This window comes from Haemorhous mexicanus, chromosome 3, assembly GCF_027477595.1.
Source record: "Haemorhous mexicanus isolate bHaeMex1 chromosome 3, bHaeMex1.pri, whole genome shotgun sequence".
NCBI lineage: Eukaryota > Metazoa > Chordata > Aves > Passeriformes > Fringillidae > Haemorhous > Haemorhous mexicanus.
In genome coordinates this window covers 77,910,979-77,930,704 of record NC_082343.1, presented here as the reverse complement: position 1 = coordinate 77,930,704, position 19,726 = coordinate 77,910,979, and the positions used below count along the sequence as shown (strand labels likewise).

Below are 19,726 nucleotides of genomic sequence, written 5' to 3'. Positions count from 1 at the left end.
ATCTGTGTGCAGTGCACACAGAATCTGCATGCTCAAATATTGGTTTGGATTTACATTTATCTAACCTGCAGGCAATGCTTTTTCTGGGCTATCATCCTTCATGGAAGTGACTGACCAATTCAGCCAATAAACTCAAGAGGTTCCCTTCCGTTGCCACCACATAAAGTTTTCTCCTTTTTTTCCTCCCCATTTAAAGGCCTTCTTCCATGAGCATGCACGTGATTATTAAACATGTGCCTCCACCCTTCCTCCTACCCTTCCAACTTTTCCAAAATTATGTAAAGATAGAAATATAAGATGAAAGAAACTAATAAGACAATTTCACAGCAACAGCATTTCAGTCCTCACTCGCTCTTTGAGAAAGGCAGATCCTGCAATTTCAAAGCCCCAGTCCTTGCTGAATGGTAATCCCACAGCTTATAAAAGACAACCATGCTTTAATAGTTTAAATGGGTAAGTCTACTGATGGTCAGGTACTCAAGAAAGAGGCAGACAGGTACCTTTTTGTGACAGAATTCTCATTTTTGGAACATGTACTCTCACAGATTCTTTTCAGAGGCAAAAAAGCTTCATACAATCACTTTTTTCAATTTCAGTGCTGAAATTTACTGTGTGTGCACATTTTCTCTCAAGCAAGGTTCTCACTCATATACAACTTTCTTTTTATGGAACATAATAGACACAATTATTTCAATGAAGTACATACTTAAAGCTAAATAACACAAAAATTCCATTCATCAAATATAATTATTGCTAGAACTATGGCGTCCGTTTTTAACAGCTTTAGAAGCTAAAAGGTTCCTGTTCAAAATCTGGATAGCATGCACAACTGGAAATAAAAGATTATATGTTATATGCAAAACTGACATCAGTCAAAGCCAGGAACTCCAAAAAAGACAAAAGAGGGAACATAACAGTGTCATAATAACAGTTAAGTTAAATGCAGATCAGAACACACTATGAACAGCTGCCAGAATGTTCAATGACTTCATAAATTCGTCGGCTAAAGTCAAGGATATATTGGCAATACTGACCAGCACCAAGACTTCATCCAGCACACAAAAATTATTCAGAAACCTGAAGGCAGCAGTGCCTGGTACAGTGATCCTATTTCTTTGGGATATTTTAAGTGGCCCCAGAAGCTTCTGCATGCTTTATAGCTACTATCAATGGTTTTATTTTACAGACAAGCTTTGGCAAAAAATTATTTTTTACAACATAAAAAAAACATTTAAAAAGCAAAATATTAGGGGAAAAACAATAAAAAGAAGCATGAATGATATGGGCTTATTTTGTTTTCAAAAGAATTTATGTGCCATGAGAAAATACTCTAGTATGTGCTCTCTGACACCACATTATTGTACAAATAAGCTCAGGACACACCTCTCTAAATACGAATCAAGCATTGTTTCCTATGCAATTAAGCAGAGGCAGGAACATGTTACAATGGAATCCTTTCTGCTAACACCAGTGAAAAGAATGAGTCAGAGCACAAAGCAGCAGGGACAATGTTCTTACTCACCTAAAAGAAACCAGCAGTTTTCAGTTTTAATACCTATTTACATATAACCTAAATTGAAACTAATCAACTACACTGCATGAGTAGATGACCCATAAAACTATTCACAAGAGGCATTACTTTAATTTAGGAAATTGTTCTTTTCCACTCTACAAACACTGCTGTGGCAATTTTCATAAGAAAGTACTGTGGGAAACAGTCACCTCTGCCTTGGGTCATTTAGTACAACTAATTGCTCTCTCAATGATATTTCCTTATGACCTTCATTCGGAGAGCCATTAACTGTCAAGAAACGTCAGTCGTAGTGATCATTATCACTACTGTAAACCACAAATATTCAAAATGTAAAAATAATTCTATTTTCTTAGCTCTTGGGAAAAATCATGTTCTCAATTTGCAGATCATGTGAAAGGACTTGGGCAGTTCTAGGTTCATTTCTAGTTCTGTCATATTACCCCTAACTTCTAACTTTCCCACTAGTTCAATGGTCACATTAACTACCATCATGATGAAGAGCTGTGTGAGTACTGTCGTACCTTGAGCACCACTAAATATTGAACAATTTTGAAAACATACTGAAAACATTCATAGTCTCCACCTAGTTATTAACATGCAACTAACAAGCTGAAAGCTTCCTAAATTCCTAAATTTTACATGAATCTTTGAATTACACATGCAATCACTGTATGTCAGTGTAGCAAAAAAAAAAAAAACCCAAAAAAACCCAAAAAAACCCATACAAAACTCAAAGCATACCAATCCAGACAGGCTCCCATGAAGAACAGGAATCATAAATCATCTTGTGCTGTTTTGTTCAGCTAATTATTCTCTTCCCAAATAACCTGCCAAAAAAAAAAAAAAAGTGACATATTCACATTCAAGGCAGGACAAGAGCAGAATAGCAAAATTTTTCATGTAATAAAACTTTATTTTTATTGGGAGAAGTAGAATATTCTGTGTCTCTTGACAGAAGGCAGACTGCATGTCCTCTTTCTGGCAGAAGGTATAGAAAGGACTAAGGCATCAAAGTTTCATTGAACCAAAGAAATCCTCAGCTATGTCACTTGTGTATTGTAAGAATCTCACCATTTCATACTAGGATCTGTCAGGGCTAGAGTAACACATTGGTTCAGGTCTAATTCAGCTATGTTTATTTCACTTATAGACAAGCACACAGCAGCCAGCTGCTGTAAGTCTTACTGCATCTAACAAAATAAATTCTTACCCTTAACCATCAGGATCCTGATCTTTATATCCCTAAAGGAGCTCAAAACAATTACATTTAAATCTACTACTGAGCATCATAAAGAAGATAAATAAATTTCCCCGCAACAGCAAAGATAACAGCATTGGACAAAAGACAAGAAAACAGGTCCAGAGAGAAGAATAAATCATTAAAGTTTCAATGTAGGATCTCAGCATTTCCTTTATGCGTGATTGTACTAATCAATCATCATCACACTGCTAATATACCTCATATAGCTAAATTATTTCTGCAAACTGGGCCTAACATAGCTAAAAAGCTGCATATTCTATCATGAGATCATGACAGAATCAGTTATCATCAGATATCATCAGTTCTTATCTGAGAATGTCAATTTTTGAGGTAGCTTTTCCTTATACTCTTAGAAGAAAGCCATAAAATTTTAGTGAGCCTTGAAAACTGAGTTTATGTCACAATAATAGTTTTAAGTGATCTAATTAATTTATATATATATATATATATATATATCAAGAGGACAAATATGTGAGACACTTTACATGCTTGCTTTTAAAAGGCTACACAACTTTTAATTTCTGCAAAAATAAGCTTTAGGAACATCTCTAAGTCACCTCCTCACTGGAACAAAAGATATCAGGATCCTTCAGGAACAGGTTTCTAAATAAATGATGCACACAGGGGCTGAAGGACAAACCAGCCAATGAGTTTACAATGGCCTTCAGCAAGGGAAGCAGTAACACCAAGCTGCACTCTAAGATCTCCCATAATGTACTGACCCCTCCAATCATTCAGTTCTGAGTTTATGTATCTGCAGCCAACTCACCATGGACTTCAAACACCCAAAACATAAGGGCTGATTTGCCAGACTAGAGTCTGCTGAGACATCTGCCTTCTGCAGAATACATTATCTAGCCACAAGGGAAGCCAGTGCCTGAAAGATTTTTCTGATAATCTATTAATACAAGTTGTTTTCCATGACCACAAAAATTTGGCCTTTGCATTTATTCCACAAAACAAAGAGGGAAGGAAAACAATTCTCAGATATACCTATGTATAAAAGAGATAAAATGTAGCCATTGGATTATTATAGACTTTCTCCATTTGGTTTGTTCCCTCTTTAGCAAGGTAAGTAATATAAACTGGTAACCTTCCCTCTTCTGCTTTTTGAAGTGTCAAAGAAGTGAATAGGTCTGCAAGGAGGCAGAAAACTACTGGGAGCCTGGACAAGATTAAATACCTCAATAACCTGTAAGATCTTCCCACCAGACAAGCACATCCTCTGACACAAGAGCCATTTCCAATCTCTACTTACATGATCATAGAAAATATTCCCAACTCTCACTAAAATAAAAGTATCTTTAAAATCAATTTAGACAAGTATCTGAAACATCACGATGAACAAGGAAATTCTTTCACTTCTAACCTCCAAGAAGAAGAAAAACAGAAGTACTTTTCCAAAGTAAATCTGGAAAATTTTATTAGATTGGAGTATATTGCAGAGCTTGCTGGGCAAGATTGCTTTGGGTAGTTTTCTGTTGACAGTTAGGGGTTAAAACTGTTTCGTAATGAAATTCCCATTTTTCCACTTCATTACAAATTATTAATCAGGCTCTTTTCTAAGAACAGAGGGGAAAACCCCTCATGAAATTTGAGTGCAAAGATTCCTGACCCTACAAAGAGCTCTACTTGTGGAATTACAACCTTGATGATATCAGCATTTAGACCTGGCAGAGCTACTGAAAGGGTAGTCCTGACATTTTCCTTCTTCATTCACTCATTCCTGAGCCCAGCTCCCCAGTCCCATAGCAGAAGGAATAAACTAAACTAAAACCAACCCAGGCAAGCAAATTTAAAAGCTTCATATTTCTGGCCTGAAGCTATGAGATGCTGGGGAACACAGATCAAGGCTTAAGATTTAAATTTAGATTCTACATACAAAGATATTTTGTCAGTCCTGTGTCACAAGCAAGAACGGTGCAAAACCTGTACTTACTTATGATCATAGAAAATTTTGCATCTTTGATTCCTCAAATCAGGAGCTGTCATTTACAAAGAACTGGAACAGTGGAACTAAAATTACAAAGATCTTACACATAATTAAACTTAAAGGTGTTTCCCACAAATACCCAGATTACATTAAAGACTTAGCAAGAGCCTAGAGAAGATCATAAATATTATGAAATTGCTTTCCAAGTGAGTTGTAATTTTGTTACTTACTTTAATGACAATTCTCTATGTCTCTTCATGCCTAGTCTATAGCCATATTTTATCAAGTTTTTCTAACGTTTTCTTGGGATACTAAATCAAACCACAGGCAACAATGAAATGAAATACCGAAAGCTTACTTCCTTCACAAGAGTCAGTCCATCAGAAGATAATAAGCAAGTAAAAAGTCTGCTTCAAGTCAGAAAGCTTTAAGAGAGCTGTCCTAAGGCTATTTTGGCTTTTCAACTACAGAAAATTCTCCACTATATTCTCTGAGCTCTGTGAAAATGTTCCACCTTCATATACCTTAAGGTAAAGACCTAAAGGCTCCTTGCATTACATCATTCTTACTTCCTCTGTAGTGCCCCAGTATACTCAACACACACTATTGCATTGCCTTCTGCTAAAAACAGGGGAAGATCAATTTTTCTGTCAGTTGTTTGGACAACAGCTGTTAGCACACTGTCTTCTTTTGTAAGCAAGGGCTTACAAAACTCAGCCTATAAAAATGGTAATGCCAGCAGCAGCACTCTACACTGGTGGAATTTAAGTGGTATCTCCCACAGAAACGTACCTGCTCCTTGAAACAAAATTTATTTTAACAAACATTGATCTCTTCATAAAAAGATGCAGGGATGCTAATGAAAAAGTGATTAGAATGGCCACACAGTGTGCTGCCCACACAGTGTGCTGCCCATAAATTCCTGGGATTTGATTTAGCTCCCAGAGCAAAGTGATCAGCCCTGCTTTTGCTTTTCCCTCAAGGATTCAGGTCACGCTAGGGCCAAGTTCTGTGCCTGCCCAGGAGTCCTGCTGCTGCAATACAGGTGTAATGGATCTCACTTCTTGGCACTTGGCTCCCATGGAAGAGATGCTGGGAACAAGTTAAATGAAGTGACTCCCACTCACAGCATTCTGCTCGGAGAGTGCTCAAAGGCTGCAATGGCAAGATTCAGCTGAGAACTAAGCTTTACTTTATATGCCTATTTATAGCTAAAGATTTACTTTATATGCCTATTTATAGCCTTTCTTCTCATACATAAACACATGTGCATATATTTCCAATAGTTATTATCACCTCTATTCCACCAAAGACAAACATAAAATGTTTAATACAAAAAAATAATCTAAGTCATAATGTTCCTTTGTTTCTTTCCCCAGATTTACCCTATACTTTGCTTTTAGTCTAAATTAGTTCATTAAAAATCTACATGTTACAATACTAACTTATTTTTCCTAGAAACAGAGAATAAATAAACAATCAAATTATTGATAGTTATCTGTGTCATCTGATTTGATAGCTTCAAAATTATTTTTGGGTCATGTCAGCCAACTGGAATAAAACTTTTAAGACAGCAACTATTTTGGAGAAAAAATCCTAGTCAGAAATCTATTCACGCTAGGGATTAAAAGACAGTTAAATTAAGAGTTCCCATCTGGACACCTGTCAGGGTGAGATGACGTATTACAGATTTTCAGACCCTATGCAATACAGGCACTTACAATTTCTGTTCAGACCCAACAAGCAGGGCTTGTAACATTTATCCCAAAGAGATAAAAAAATGGATTACATTTGCAAGCCAAAAACATTTAAATGAGCTAAACTAATGATTTTTAAAGTACACTTTTTTCATGTAATACAAGAGATCAGTATTTCAATTTTTTCCAGGCTTTTTAATCATAAAAATGAAAAATAAACAAATATCAATGGAAGAATTCAAATCCTTTCTATGAACAATTTTTTAAAATACCTTATAATTGCTTATTACAAATAAATTAGCAGTTAATCGAATGGACTCAGTACTAATTAGTTCTGTGCTACTTGGGACCTTTTAACCAAACAGAAGACCAAGTCAAATGCCTTCCATAGATAGTTACAGCAGCTCTGAGTTCACAAACTTCATATTTAAGAGAGATTTCTTTCCATGGAAAATCTCCTTCAGTAGTAAGCTAGGGATTTTCACACTATTTTTAAGAAGTAGAGAAATAAAAAATCAAAAATCTGAAAAAACATATCCCCCAAAGGAATAACAAATCAACCAAAAAAAACCCCAAAACCCCAAAAAAAACACTGAAAAATATGAACATCCCAAATCCCTCCAACCTATAAAGAGAAGTATTACTTACCAGAAAGGTGTACATCTATTAATTCCTGTTGTTTTCCACTAAAGATCACATTTCCCTACTATACCAAAGGCTGCTTAAATATGCTCAACTAATTAATTTTGCAAACAATAACAGTGTTTCTTCTGTTACAGAGCAGTTTATTCAGTCTCTATTTAGACATTAAATTGAACCTGAGAAAATACTGTATGAAATATATCATCCTGCAACCAGAAGAACTCTAAATAGTATAAATGTAACGTATAACTTTTAATTCAATTACAGCTACTCAGTAACAGCTGAAAAATTCAGACCAAGAGAGTTGTGTCAACCTTTTAAAACACATAAAAGTTAGAAATAACTCAAAGTTATAGGCATGATTTATAGGGGAAAAAAATGCAATAACATCTGCCATGAGATCAGAAAACTAAAACCTTGCCTCTATGCTCTCTGTCAACTTCTTTATAGACCATAATGATACCGCTGATATTAACATTATTCATCATTAGACATCAAAAACGAACACACATAAAATCAGAAGTGATACTTCTCCTGTATTTCCAACTCAGGAGAAAAAAAGAAAGAAGGTCTTTATCAACAGCTTTCTCATGGGTCCTTCTGCTCCTTCCACCACACAATGAGCACACAGAGAGTGACTTATAGGAAGATTCAAGGCATCAGGAGCAACCAGACACCAGGACAATTGCTCAGTTCCAAAGCCCCTCAGCAAAGGAGCAATTATAGAGGAAAAGTCATGTTTTACATGCCATGAAATTCTAGTCTGTGCCTAGCTAGTGTTCCAGTGAAAAGACAGTGGCAGATCCTGATCTGTATGCAAACTGACAGCACTCATATAAATCCAATAAATCCAGTCATTTGGCAATCATGGAAGGAAAAGTTATAGTGCCTTAATGCCATCGCCACAAAGACCTCTGTTGCTTACCTGGCAGAAAAGGCCAGAAACAGTTCTCTCAAATGTACTCTAAACAACACTTCAAATGCTGCATGTTGAGAAGGTTTAACACGGCTGGAACAAAGACACATTTTCAAGAATGTGTTTTATTGGAAACAGTTTAATTTCAATTCACAACACACTGAATGGAAATTCTACCAACCACCTGTACATACCTGAAAACCTTCCTTCCACTTCATATTTAGCTTACAAACTATCTTTCCTTGGCACATTCTTTCCATTTTTAGTCTTACCAAGAGCTCTTCAGATCTTTTTCTTACAGAAGTAGCTAAGGCAAGTTTCTGAAGCTCAACAGACTGAACCATTGTCTGTCCTCCTCCCAGTCCACCTTATCAACAGGACAGGTTGCTGTTTGTCCTGCAAGCTCAGCTTACTTAAGTCTTTATCTGTTAGCTGCATGCTTAGCTAGAATGGCTCAGGTATGCTTGCCCGTTTCACTGGTAAGGAAAGAAAACCCCAAACCACCATCTCTGCTGTAACAGTCATTAACCCTGGACTGGAAATCTGATTTTCAGCAAAAGCACTAGGAAAAAAAGAGCCAGGTATCTTCTTTGGCAGAGCAAGTATCAAAACCACAACTCAATTCCCTTGCTCTAAGCAACTTCACGTATGTGTATCAAATAGCTATAATATATATGTTTATACATGAAGTTCAAAACCTGTAATTTCACCAGGTCTGTAGAAGCTCTGCTCTTTCCCAAGTACTCTGAAGCAACTCAGCTCACTTCCTTTTATCAGTTTTTCAGTCAGACCATACTGCTGCCAGGTCTTTATACACTGTTACCTATCCACTAGTCAGTAGTTTGAATGATTATTTTAGAAACTGTGTCTCTGTACAACTTCTGTCCATTTTCTAATTCCCATAGCAATTTTTTGTTCAGTGACCCACATACAGGTAGTGTGAGTGGGAAGGTACCTTTTGTAAATACTAATGAAGCCATGAAAATTAACGAACCATAAAACACAGGAAATTAACTTCTCATCAAATCATCTAGCTACCCACCTAAATGACTTTAAAATACCAGCTTCAAGCAGTCTGATATTCTAGGGACACCCAGTTGCCACTTCATTTATAGTCTGTTTCCTTAGCAACACTATAATCCATCTGGCTGCAGAAAGCTAAATTCTCAAACCATATCCTCCCGTACACCGGAAATAGGCTCAAAACCATTTATATTTTAAACAGTCATCCTGATTACTGAGCATATAAATGAATCTGAAACGGCAATAATGTCCTTAAAACACATACGCAAATTCTCACTGCTCTAGTTTGAAAAGCTGGCTCCCATACTGAGAATATCTTCCACCAAGGGTTTCAGAAATGAAAATATTTCATCTTTGTTTCACCATGTCCAGCTGAAGAGGCCTTCAGAACTGCACCTGGTCAGTCAGTTCTGTTAAGACTTTTCAAAGAGAAGTTATTTGCAAGACCCAGAATGCAATGCCATTAATGACAGTCAAAAAACCCCCGATGAAAGTTGATCACATTACCTAGTAGAGCCACTTGTCTTAGAGGTACTCACTCTTCAACTTTTTGCATCTAAAACTATAAACATCATCTATACAAACTAAACCAAAAATCCAGTCCACAAGAGTAACTTAAAACAGTGAGAGTGTATAAAGAACAGGGTCAAAATATTCAGGATATCCAGGTAAGAACTGAATGGTAACTAGCAATTTCCCAATGAAACTGGATAACATCAGACCTTCTGTCACAGGATGAATGGATACAACTTAAAATCACAGAATGCATCTTAAACATACACCGTTTTGCATGAATTTGGCAACTTCAACCTTGCGAAGTTATGTAGAATAGAACCACCACTGCCTGTATCTCAAAGACTCATCAACAGCAAGCCAGTCTTTAATCCACAGAATACCTCTGGCACGCAGTGAACCATTTCAGTTCTGCATAACTTTGTGTGACTCAGCTGTACAGTGGTGGCACACAAGTCCTCACTGCCTGACCTGCTGACAGCCATGAAGAGAGATTTGAGCAGGCTGAGCATTGAACTGGGTAGCCCTTTTGGCAATGTTTGACAAAATTGGTAAGTGTTTATCAATATGAAATCCCAACCTCAGACCGCAGGGAATTCCATTTCCTTACCAGCATCTGGTTTTACACACACCATCCCCCTCCTCCTTCGTACTAGGGTTGAGACTGATCTCACCTAATTCAACACAGCTTTGAGGTAACCACATAAGCTTACTCAGCAGTCAGACAGAACTGCATTTCTGGAAAGTGAATTCACCTAAATAATTTCATGTACCTATTTTATTTCTCTTGTTTTGTTACAGTACTGTATATGAACACCTCAGGGTACCTATAATGGTCTGCACACATCTGCCTGAAAATTTGACTCATGATAAGAGTAACATAATGCTTAATAGGCACATTCTGCAATTCTCTACTTTCAGCAAACTACAGAAATTGCTCTGTCAACAGTTGATACCAGCCTCCCCAAGGAGTGATTCACAAGGGTCTCCATTCCTGGACTTAATATGCTGGGATCCTCAGCGTGCTCTGAAGCTTGCCAGGATCCCATGAACACTGTAAATGACTTAAGATAACCTATCTTTCCCATCATTTCAGAAGTGTGAAGTCTTGGAAGACCATCAAAGCGACAGGTGAGTCTCTGAACCAATGCCTAATTCACACTCATTTATACTGGCATCAAGAAACACAGAATCTCATTGTTTATTCAAATAGCTACATATCCAAGAACAGACTCTGCAAACAGTGCAAAAAACCCCAGAGAGAATATTCCAGGGCTATTTTATTTTCAGCCTTGCTGAAAATAGCTTGAAGTATATCATCATATTGGCAGCGTACCACGAAGATGCTTTTTCAAGTCTATCATTTGTGGCAGCCTTGAAAACACATTTAATCCAGTTCATTTGGATCTAACAGTTTAACAGCATAAGTGCTATTACCTGAGATTTCATGCTTTGATTTGATATCTCCAGAAAAGATGAATACAGTCGGAAATTGCCTTCTTATCAAAATGAACGGAATGGAGAGGGAAAACACTCCTAACTTCAGCCAGCAAACGCACTCAACCTCATCCCTATCGCCATAATAAATGCAATGGAAATTTCTGACAGCAGATGCAGATGTCCCAATATCAGTAATGCATAGTACAACTTCTCCCTGTTATAAATACTCTCAACATGCCCTATGAGTCATTATTAAATATGGCCAAATTTCTTTTAAATGTCACCTCCTTATCATAAGTGACACACTTGGAGCTTGAGGAGACATGCTGAATGAATTCAGTTGTGTAAAGAATTGAATTAGCTTTTCTCAGCTCTACCAACTCACAAAACCTTCAAACCAGAAATAAAGCATGTGGTGGGAGGCCCTACTGCAATTCAGTTGATTTTGTTTCAAAAATAAAGAGGTAGTTCCTTTCCAGGCCACATGATTTTCCCAGAGTACTCAAGCATATGAAGGTCTGGGGTACTAGTGGGCATGTGTGCACTGCTGAGAGAATGGAAGAACAAATGGAAGCACACTCATTTCTTCTACGTTTCATAACGTGTCTTTGGCTAGACATGGGAAGTTTGAGAACCAAAGTAAGTCTTTGGACAAAAATCCAAAGTCATTTTGGTAATAGGATGAAGCACAGGAAATTTGGGTATGAATTATAAATCATTATTTGAAGTTTATATATGCAGAAGCATATGCACATATAGTTAGTAATATCAAAATATCACGTGTATATGATGTACACTGCTTTTAAACACATCCACAAATCTCACATAAGACTCAAGAAAACAGTCTAGAGATAATTCAGAAGTGACAACTGCCAAAAGAGTCAATATCAAAATGATCAAGTAATAAAAGGCTTGTTGGAACATCTACTGAAAATAAGAACTTAATCAAGATATATAATGTATTTTCAAATTACATTTCAAGTCTTTGACAAAAAGAAAGTCATCTCTATTTTTCGCAAGGTATCAGTCTCTTTCTATCATTATACAAAATTAACCTTGTACAATCCTTTGAAAAGGATAATTTTATGAAGTACACTACTGATTGATGTGGAAAACTAGTAGCAATAACCGCTCCTAAGTAGTACCAGGTTTTGAACTTCTAAGACAGCTTTAGAAAGATAAGATTATTATTTCACAATTTGCATTAAAAATACATGTTTTTTCTTCTGCTTTGTTGCATGGTTTTCCCCTTGTGCTCAAAGCAATCAAAACCTCTTGTTTGTGAAATTTTCTGCCCTCATCCCATCACTTTTTGCCTTTTTAAAAGGCAGGATAACTTGCACAAGACAGTAGGGTAATCAAGATAATTTAACTTTTCCTGAAGAACTGACATACAGAGATGAACATCACCACAAAAAAAAAAAAAAACACATTGAAGTTAACTATTAAGCATTCAGAATAGGCTGCAAGTAAGACATGTGATCATATATTGAGCAATGACAAGAAAATAAAGGACTTGAAAGGTGCTCACTAAGGATTAACCTTGCCTTAACGTAGCTGGATAGAAAGGCTAAGAGCCATTGAAACTCTAATGATACAAAGCAGAGACACCGAGCAAATAATACAGCCATAGGTAGAATAAACTACCTTCTGAGCAGGCTTATTTTCTTTCCACTGATTGTGCCTGAAAGGCTGGTTGAGACTACTTCAGTGTTAATACCGTACTCTGTAGATCATTTCTAACAGACACCTCAAAAGTAGTCAGTGGGTATAAATTTGCTATGCAGGGGGTCCATATACCTAATAAGGTGGGGAAAAAAAAAAATCACAGGATGACAAAGCTGTCTTTCAGAAGCCCAGCCTGAAGACTTAAATTCACCTCCTAAATCACCAGAATCTATTCACTACACACAATGAGGCAGTCACCTGATGGAAAATACAATGCATGGCCATGTGTGAGAAAGGAGAAATTCCAAACATCTCATCTGATTCAAAAAGCAAGGCTGGCAAAAGACTTTTATTTTGCCCCCATAAACAAAAAAGTAACCCAACAGATTTGATCAGCCTGTTATTGAATAAGGTATGCAACCATGGCTGGAACAGAATTATTTTTCATGTACTTGGCAAAAGTTATCTATATTCCTAACAGAAAGTGAGCTATTAAGCATTAGAAAAATATCTACTGCTTTTGAGAGCACAAGAACCTCATTCTTCTTGGAGGTTCATAGCAAAGGACCAGGACAATTGACACAAGCTATAGTATGGTAACTTCAATTAGGCCTTAAGGAAAAAACTTCACAGTGACAGTGGTCAAACACTGGAACAGGTTATTCACACAAGCTGCACAATTTCCATCCTTTGTGATTTTCAACACTCAAGTGGACATGACCCTGAGCAACCTCATCTGACTTTCAACCAGACTCATCTCTGAGCAGAGAGGCAGCCTACATGACCTCCAGAGGTCTCTTCCAATCTCAATTATTCTGTAGTTCTGTGCCCCAGCCTCAGTTCACCTAGGTTATGACAGTGATTATTTCCTCACTACAGCCTGCAAAAGCCAAGCACTGGATCTGAAAGCCAGTTTCCTCTTTGCTTTCTAGACCTGATCTGCTTGGCCAGCTGACCTGACCCATGCAACCACAGGGCTGCACGCTAGATTAGGACAAAAAAGTCACACTGGCCAAATGAAGTGACTACCAACTACAATTTATCAAACCAACAAAGAAAAGGATGTGTCAGAAAAATGTAGAGAGCCGCAGGGCAATAAGATAGCCCAGGAATGTTGCGGTGTGATTTCAGGGTTTACCTCAGAACCCCAGGTGCCTCCCCTGAAGATTCCCTCCCAGGTGTGTCAGTCACCTCTCCTTTCCCCACCCTGACCCCTGCCAAGCACTGTCAATCCTGGAATTCCAGAAGGGCGTCAAGTGATTGGCAGATTCAAAGGATGCCCTCTGCCCCCTGGGGGGGCATTGGGCCATCCAGGTGTTTTTTGTCCCTTGAGACTTCCTCTCCTGTACCTGGTTGGTGGGCTCCCTATCCCTACCCTCCCCATTTCCCCTGGGTAAAAGGGTGGGCAACCACGCGGTCCGAGAGTTCTGTTGGAGCAGCTGCTGGATTCAGAGGCCTGTGGGCCAGAATAAAGCACTGGATCGAAATCCTCCATCAGAACCGACTCCTTTCCTTCTCCATCGCCTTAAAGCTTCTCCATCAGTGGGAAACCTGAGGAGCAGCCCCTCCATGGAGGAGGCTCCATCCCACCACCACCAGCGCTCCTGTATGCCTGGACTTGTCTCCAGGTGCCCAGCTGCAACACACAGCTAGCCAAAATGTCTCTGGGGTGAAACACCACAGTTGCCACTACTTGGTCCAGACAAGCCAAGGCAAGTCCCGTTCGCAATATTGGTAATTCCAATACAGGAAGAAAGAGGTAAGTAGAATATTGCAGGGAAAACAACAGTAAAGTCATCAGACAGAATGGCCCACAGAATGGGTGGCCAACAGAATTGGAACTGGGCATCAAAGCTTCAAGTCAGTTATCTTACAGAAAAAGTAGGAGCATTATTTCATAACAAATGTAAAAAGGCTGCTATCTCTCTTAATTGTCAATCCACCTATGGATCATGACCTAATGTAGGGGGATACAATATAAGAAATTAAAGGTAGTATATAAAGTAATCTTACCCCTAAAGAGTTGAAGCTGAGCCAATTATTAGAGATTAGGAACAGGCCTGACTTTTTAACAGGCCGCAGCTGTAGCCAATAAGAAGAAGAGTGTTATAAAAGAGTGGATTGGTTGGTTGAGGAGGAACTGGAGTCAGTTGGCTACTGTGAGAGGAAGGGTCAGTGCTTAGAGGAGCTGCCTAGGAGAAACATCAAGAAGGTATGAAACTCTAGCAATATGGAATATTTGCAATATAATGACAATAGAACCTTTACACTATAATAACAACAACCTACCACTACATTTTAGACAGTTATAGCCTGAACTGGCATTTAAAGGCTCTCACTTTGCTAATGAGATCAGACATGATCAAAGATACCCCAGAAAAAAAAATACATCTTTTGCTTCTATTTATTTTAGGGGTTAAAAAAAAGGCACTAAGAAAATTACACCCAAAAACTATGTTAAAAAATAGTCTTTGAAAGTCAAGCTCTCAGGACTTGAGATGTAGCAGTTAAAACCTGTGACTTCAATTAAACCCTGTGACATAGGCTTTAACTACATGACTAAATTCTACTTATCCACACAGAATCCATCTATTTTCAGAAGGTCACCAAGACGATGAAGAGCTCAAAAGCTTGCTTTCTCCACAATTACTGTATGTCACTATGTTACATTTAATCAATGTGATTCAAGCCTTGCTTTAGTAACTACAAGGAGGAGAAAATCCAGGAGACATGCAAAAGTCATAACCAGTCACTAATTTTGGTTGCCTTATTTGAGATGCAAAGCATTCTGAAAAAAATTGGGTCCTAGATAGTATAAGGCACAGTTCCCACAGGCCACATCATCGCTACTTCAAAGCTTTAAATTTCCAAACTCTTCTGCGCTTATGTGGTCTTGATAATATTCTTTTAAACACAGCTTGTGTATAATAAACATCTAGATTGAGGTAAATTAGGTTACAGTTATGCAAGTGATTTCTCAAAGTGCCATTTAAACCAGTGGGACTCCTCAGATACCTCCAATACATGTTTAAGTGTAATACACCTTACTGAACCAGTGCTTTTACAAAGGCAAGGAGAAAAAAAAAAAAAGCTCACCTTCTCCTAAACTACACACAGAAATAGCCCAATATTAAGAATTGTAGTTCATGAGGTTTCATTCTAATGAAATCAACAGCAATTTCATGGTGCCAAGCTGCCTGTTTGGTAAAGTACTTTAGAGCATTAATCCAGTCCCATCACATACTTCAGGCTTACATAAGTATCTAAGTATTACCCTCAGCTGGAAATGAGACAGTTAAACAATTTCACTATTCAAGTTCAAACTGTGCTACTGTTAGCAAAATAAAGATTGACAACAAATTACAGAGATAAAAAGTACACCATACTATTAAAGTATTTTATATGTCTATGAGAGGCAGCATGATCTGACAATTTTTGACCTGAAACTCTAATTCTGGATACTACAAGTGGGATTTCTTAGATGACAAATACACGTCCTCTTGCCTCACCTCATTTTTAACAACTAAGTTGGACATCCTTTGAAGCATTAAAAAACAAAACAAAAAACAACAAAGCAAACTTGCTGTGCCCAACTCGCTACTTATAGCAAAATAATTATGGAAGTTTCATGTGACTGCAGGCCAAGGACCTCCACATCTAGCCATCAGGACTGCTTATGGACATGCACTGCCCTAGGAGTACATTCCCAGATAACCAGAACAAGTAAGCCTCTTCCTGATCCTCTTCACCTCTCCTTATGGACAAGTGGGAAAACCACCAAGCCTTCACCTACTCCCTCTTCAACCACGTGCACAAGCAGAGAAAAAAGGAAGAAAGCAGTCCTGGCATTTCTAAGCAGCTGACTATGAAAAGCAGCATTTTATAGTGCCAGAGATCCTCAATGCAGGGCAATTAAATCATTACCATAGAGTACAGAGTTAAGGGAGGCTACCTGCAGATAGACAACATTAGAGATAGACTATGGCCACACCAGTAAACCAAGCAATGCCAGGAATCACTCCCTAGAAATGGAATTCACTGTCACACAGACTGCTGAGCTGCCACACACCAGCACAGCATCCTTCTAACACAGGGCAGTGACAGGTATCTCATGCAAATTTCCTGTTCTGGAAGGCAAGAGAGTTAAACAGCACTGACAAGGGCTAACCCACAGCACTTAGCTTCAGAACCAGAAAATGGTCTCGGGTGCATTTCATTAACTGCAGAGAAGCAATCACAGCCTCTCCAAGCTTTATCTGCTACTATTCCTAGAGGAATATTTTAAAAGTGGCAGATGCAAAGATGAAGCACACAAGCAATGCCTGATCAGCAGCACCTGACAGAAGTCACCTACGCATTGTAGAGCACAAGGAGAAAATTAGAAACTTGGAGTGTTCATCTTGCCTTCTTCCTGTTTCCTCTGCGTAGGCAGACATTGCATGTGAACTAGTAATTTCCAGAGTCTCATTTATTTTCTTACTTAAAAAAAAAAGTTTTATACATTTAGAATACATTCTTACAGTAAGGCTACTCTCTAATAAAAGAGTAAGGTAGAATAGCTAAGAGAATGTACTTTAGAGGGCAGATCATTTGCCAGTAGATATTTCAAAGGGAAGTTATTTAAAAATTACTCTACTTCTAATTATTACTCATTACCAAATTTGCTTCTGTAGACAAAGAATGTAATTACTAGTGCATCTATACTGTTATGCTGAAGCTACAGCAACGTTGGGAAATACATTTTCATAACTGTGCAAAAACAACAAAAACCCATATATGACACCTGACAATACACAGGTATTCTATGCTACCAATCTTGAAACAAATCTCTGACATTTCTTTACATTTTCAGTTAATTTGAAACAGTCTATTTAAAACTGCCCTTTTCATAATCTGATGCCTCTGACACCTTTGCTCTAATGTTAGAATGTGCAATATGTCCCACAGAAAATGCATTATGTAAAACCCATTTGCCACTGCTTAAGCATTCATTATCCATTTCAATAAGCACAAACAATTTTGTTTAACAACCTTCTTGGGCACGGATCTAACTTTCCAGCCATGCCTAGGTCTGACATTTGAAAATTCCTATGTTATTTGTATCTTTCTGTAAATCAACTACTTCCTTGGAAAAGTGTTCTTGTTGATTTACCAGAAAAAGTTTATTGTATGCTTTGTTATATACGTATATATATATATATGTGTACTGTATCATTTGACTTTTACAAAACAAGTTTGGAACACCATATGGCACACCCAAACAAAAATTACATGCTCTTTTAAGCAGATGAAAAACAATCAAAACCAAGCGAAGCGTTTCTATTTCTTTTTTGCAGGAACAACACGCACACACACCGTACCTACACCGGCGGGCTCAAGAGTTGAGCAGGAGCAGCAGCCTGATGAGCAGGTGACAGCAAGCCGTCAGCTCCCCCGTGCCTCGAAGCAGTGTCCCGGGGAGCCGGTCCCGGGGAGCCGGTCCCGGGGAGCCAGGCCACCTCCCGGGACGGAACCCCGGCCGGAAGAGCGGCCCCCGCCCGCCGCCCCCGCGCCCGGCCCCACCACCGGCGGGGGAGGAGGAAGCCCCCCACAGGGGGCTCCACGAGCCCCGGGACGCGGCCGAGCGCGCCCACCCGGCTGCGGCAGCGCTCCTGCCCCCGCTGCCCGCCGACCGCTCCGGCGGCTCCGCCAGGAGAAGAGACGCCCCGTGCCCACGCAACCTCCTCGGGGCGCCGACCCCCGAGCAGTCCTGGCCCACGGGCACGGATCCCCGGGGCTAAAACGCCTTCCCGGTGGTGGGACCGCGGCCGGGGGAAGCGGCACAGCCGTGGGCGCTCCCCGCGGTCCCCAGCGCAACTCTCTCCGTGTTCCCGCCGCCCGTCCCGCCGCCCCTCGGCCGGGCAGAGCAGCAGCCGGTCCCGCGGAACTGCCGCGGCGCTACGCCGCCGCTCGCCTCGCCTCACCTCACGGTGTGGCCGGAGCCCTGCGGAGCCCGGCGCAGCACACGCCCGGCCTGAGCCCATCCCTCCGGGAAGTTTCCTGCCATCACAGCGGCCGGGGAAAACAAAAGCTTCAGAGCCGGGAGCGGGAGAAGAAGGAGGAAGGGCAGCGCAAGCAGAGAAGTGAGGGGCATTGCTCGCCCGCCGCGCCGCTGCCCTAGGCTGCCGACTCCCGCGGAGAGCAGCTCGCTCAGCGCCGCCTCCCCATTTGCTTCGGCGGCGGCTCTGCTGCCCGGGCAGCGCCGCGGAACCGGCGGACCGAGGAGCAGGCAGGCGAGCCAGCGCCTCCCCCGCTTCCCTCCGTCCGTCCCTGCCGCCCGCCGGCTGCACGCCCCGTCCCGCCCGCCGCCGCCGCAGAGCCGCCGAGCCCCGCCCGCCGCGGCTCCGCCTCCCGGGGGCGCGCGCACGCTCCGGCCGAGCGGCTCCCACCGCCCCCGGTGGCCGTGGGCGCTTCCCGGCGGAGCGGCCGCGCCACCCCCGTACCCCGCTGTCGCGGGCGGCGCAGGCTGGACTCCGCAGATCCGCAACACCCCCGTGTCATTTCTCATCGCCCAGCGCCGAGCAGGCTGTTCCTGTAAAGTTGAAGGCGTCTCCTTAAAAATCCAGGTAAAAGATGCTGAGGAGCAAGATTAACAAATGCAGAGGAGCGCCAAGCCTCTTGCCAGGCAGGGACATAAATACGGTATGCGCGTAGTGGTACTGCAGTCTTGGTGTACGTCAAGGGAAAAAATATATTTCTAAGCGTGGCTTTACTACATAGAGTTGTTCCAGCTGAGTTTTAAGGACCAAGACAAGGCGTTGTGTCTCCTCATTGCCCACACAGCTAACTTGGTAAGGAGGATCTTCCAAATAGGATGTAGTTGCAATGCTAAGTTTGCATAGTATGTGGCATTGGCAGCCATATCACTTCCAAACTGGCATAAGGTGACTCCTGATTCTGAGAAGGGCAAGGCCATAGATGATCATTTCAGGGCAAAGTCTACATGGCTCAGGGTAGCTAATGTAGTTTTAAGTAATTGTTTTAATACATTAGTATGTAGTACTGCCAAGAGTCACTATATCATATTAAATGGCTATAGAAGGATGCAAACTGATGCGAA

The 19,726-nt window shown here is 40.3% G+C and overlaps 1 protein-coding gene across 1 annotated transcript in view; it reads right to left on the bottom strand.

Moving 5' to 3' along the window:
- The window catches only part of GPR63 (G protein-coupled receptor 63), a 29,852-nt gene extending 10,899 nt beyond the window's left edge, over positions 1-18,953 (bottom strand). Inside the window, exons 1-2 of the mRNA XM_059842434.1 lie at positions 18,591-18,953; positions 2,276-2,361 (exon numbers count right to left, since the gene is read on the bottom strand). The gene's annotated coding sequence lies outside the window, so the exon portion shown is untranslated. The remainder of the gene's footprint in view (positions 1-2,275; positions 2,362-18,590) is intronic.
- Positions 18,954-19,726: the final 773 nt, after the last annotated feature.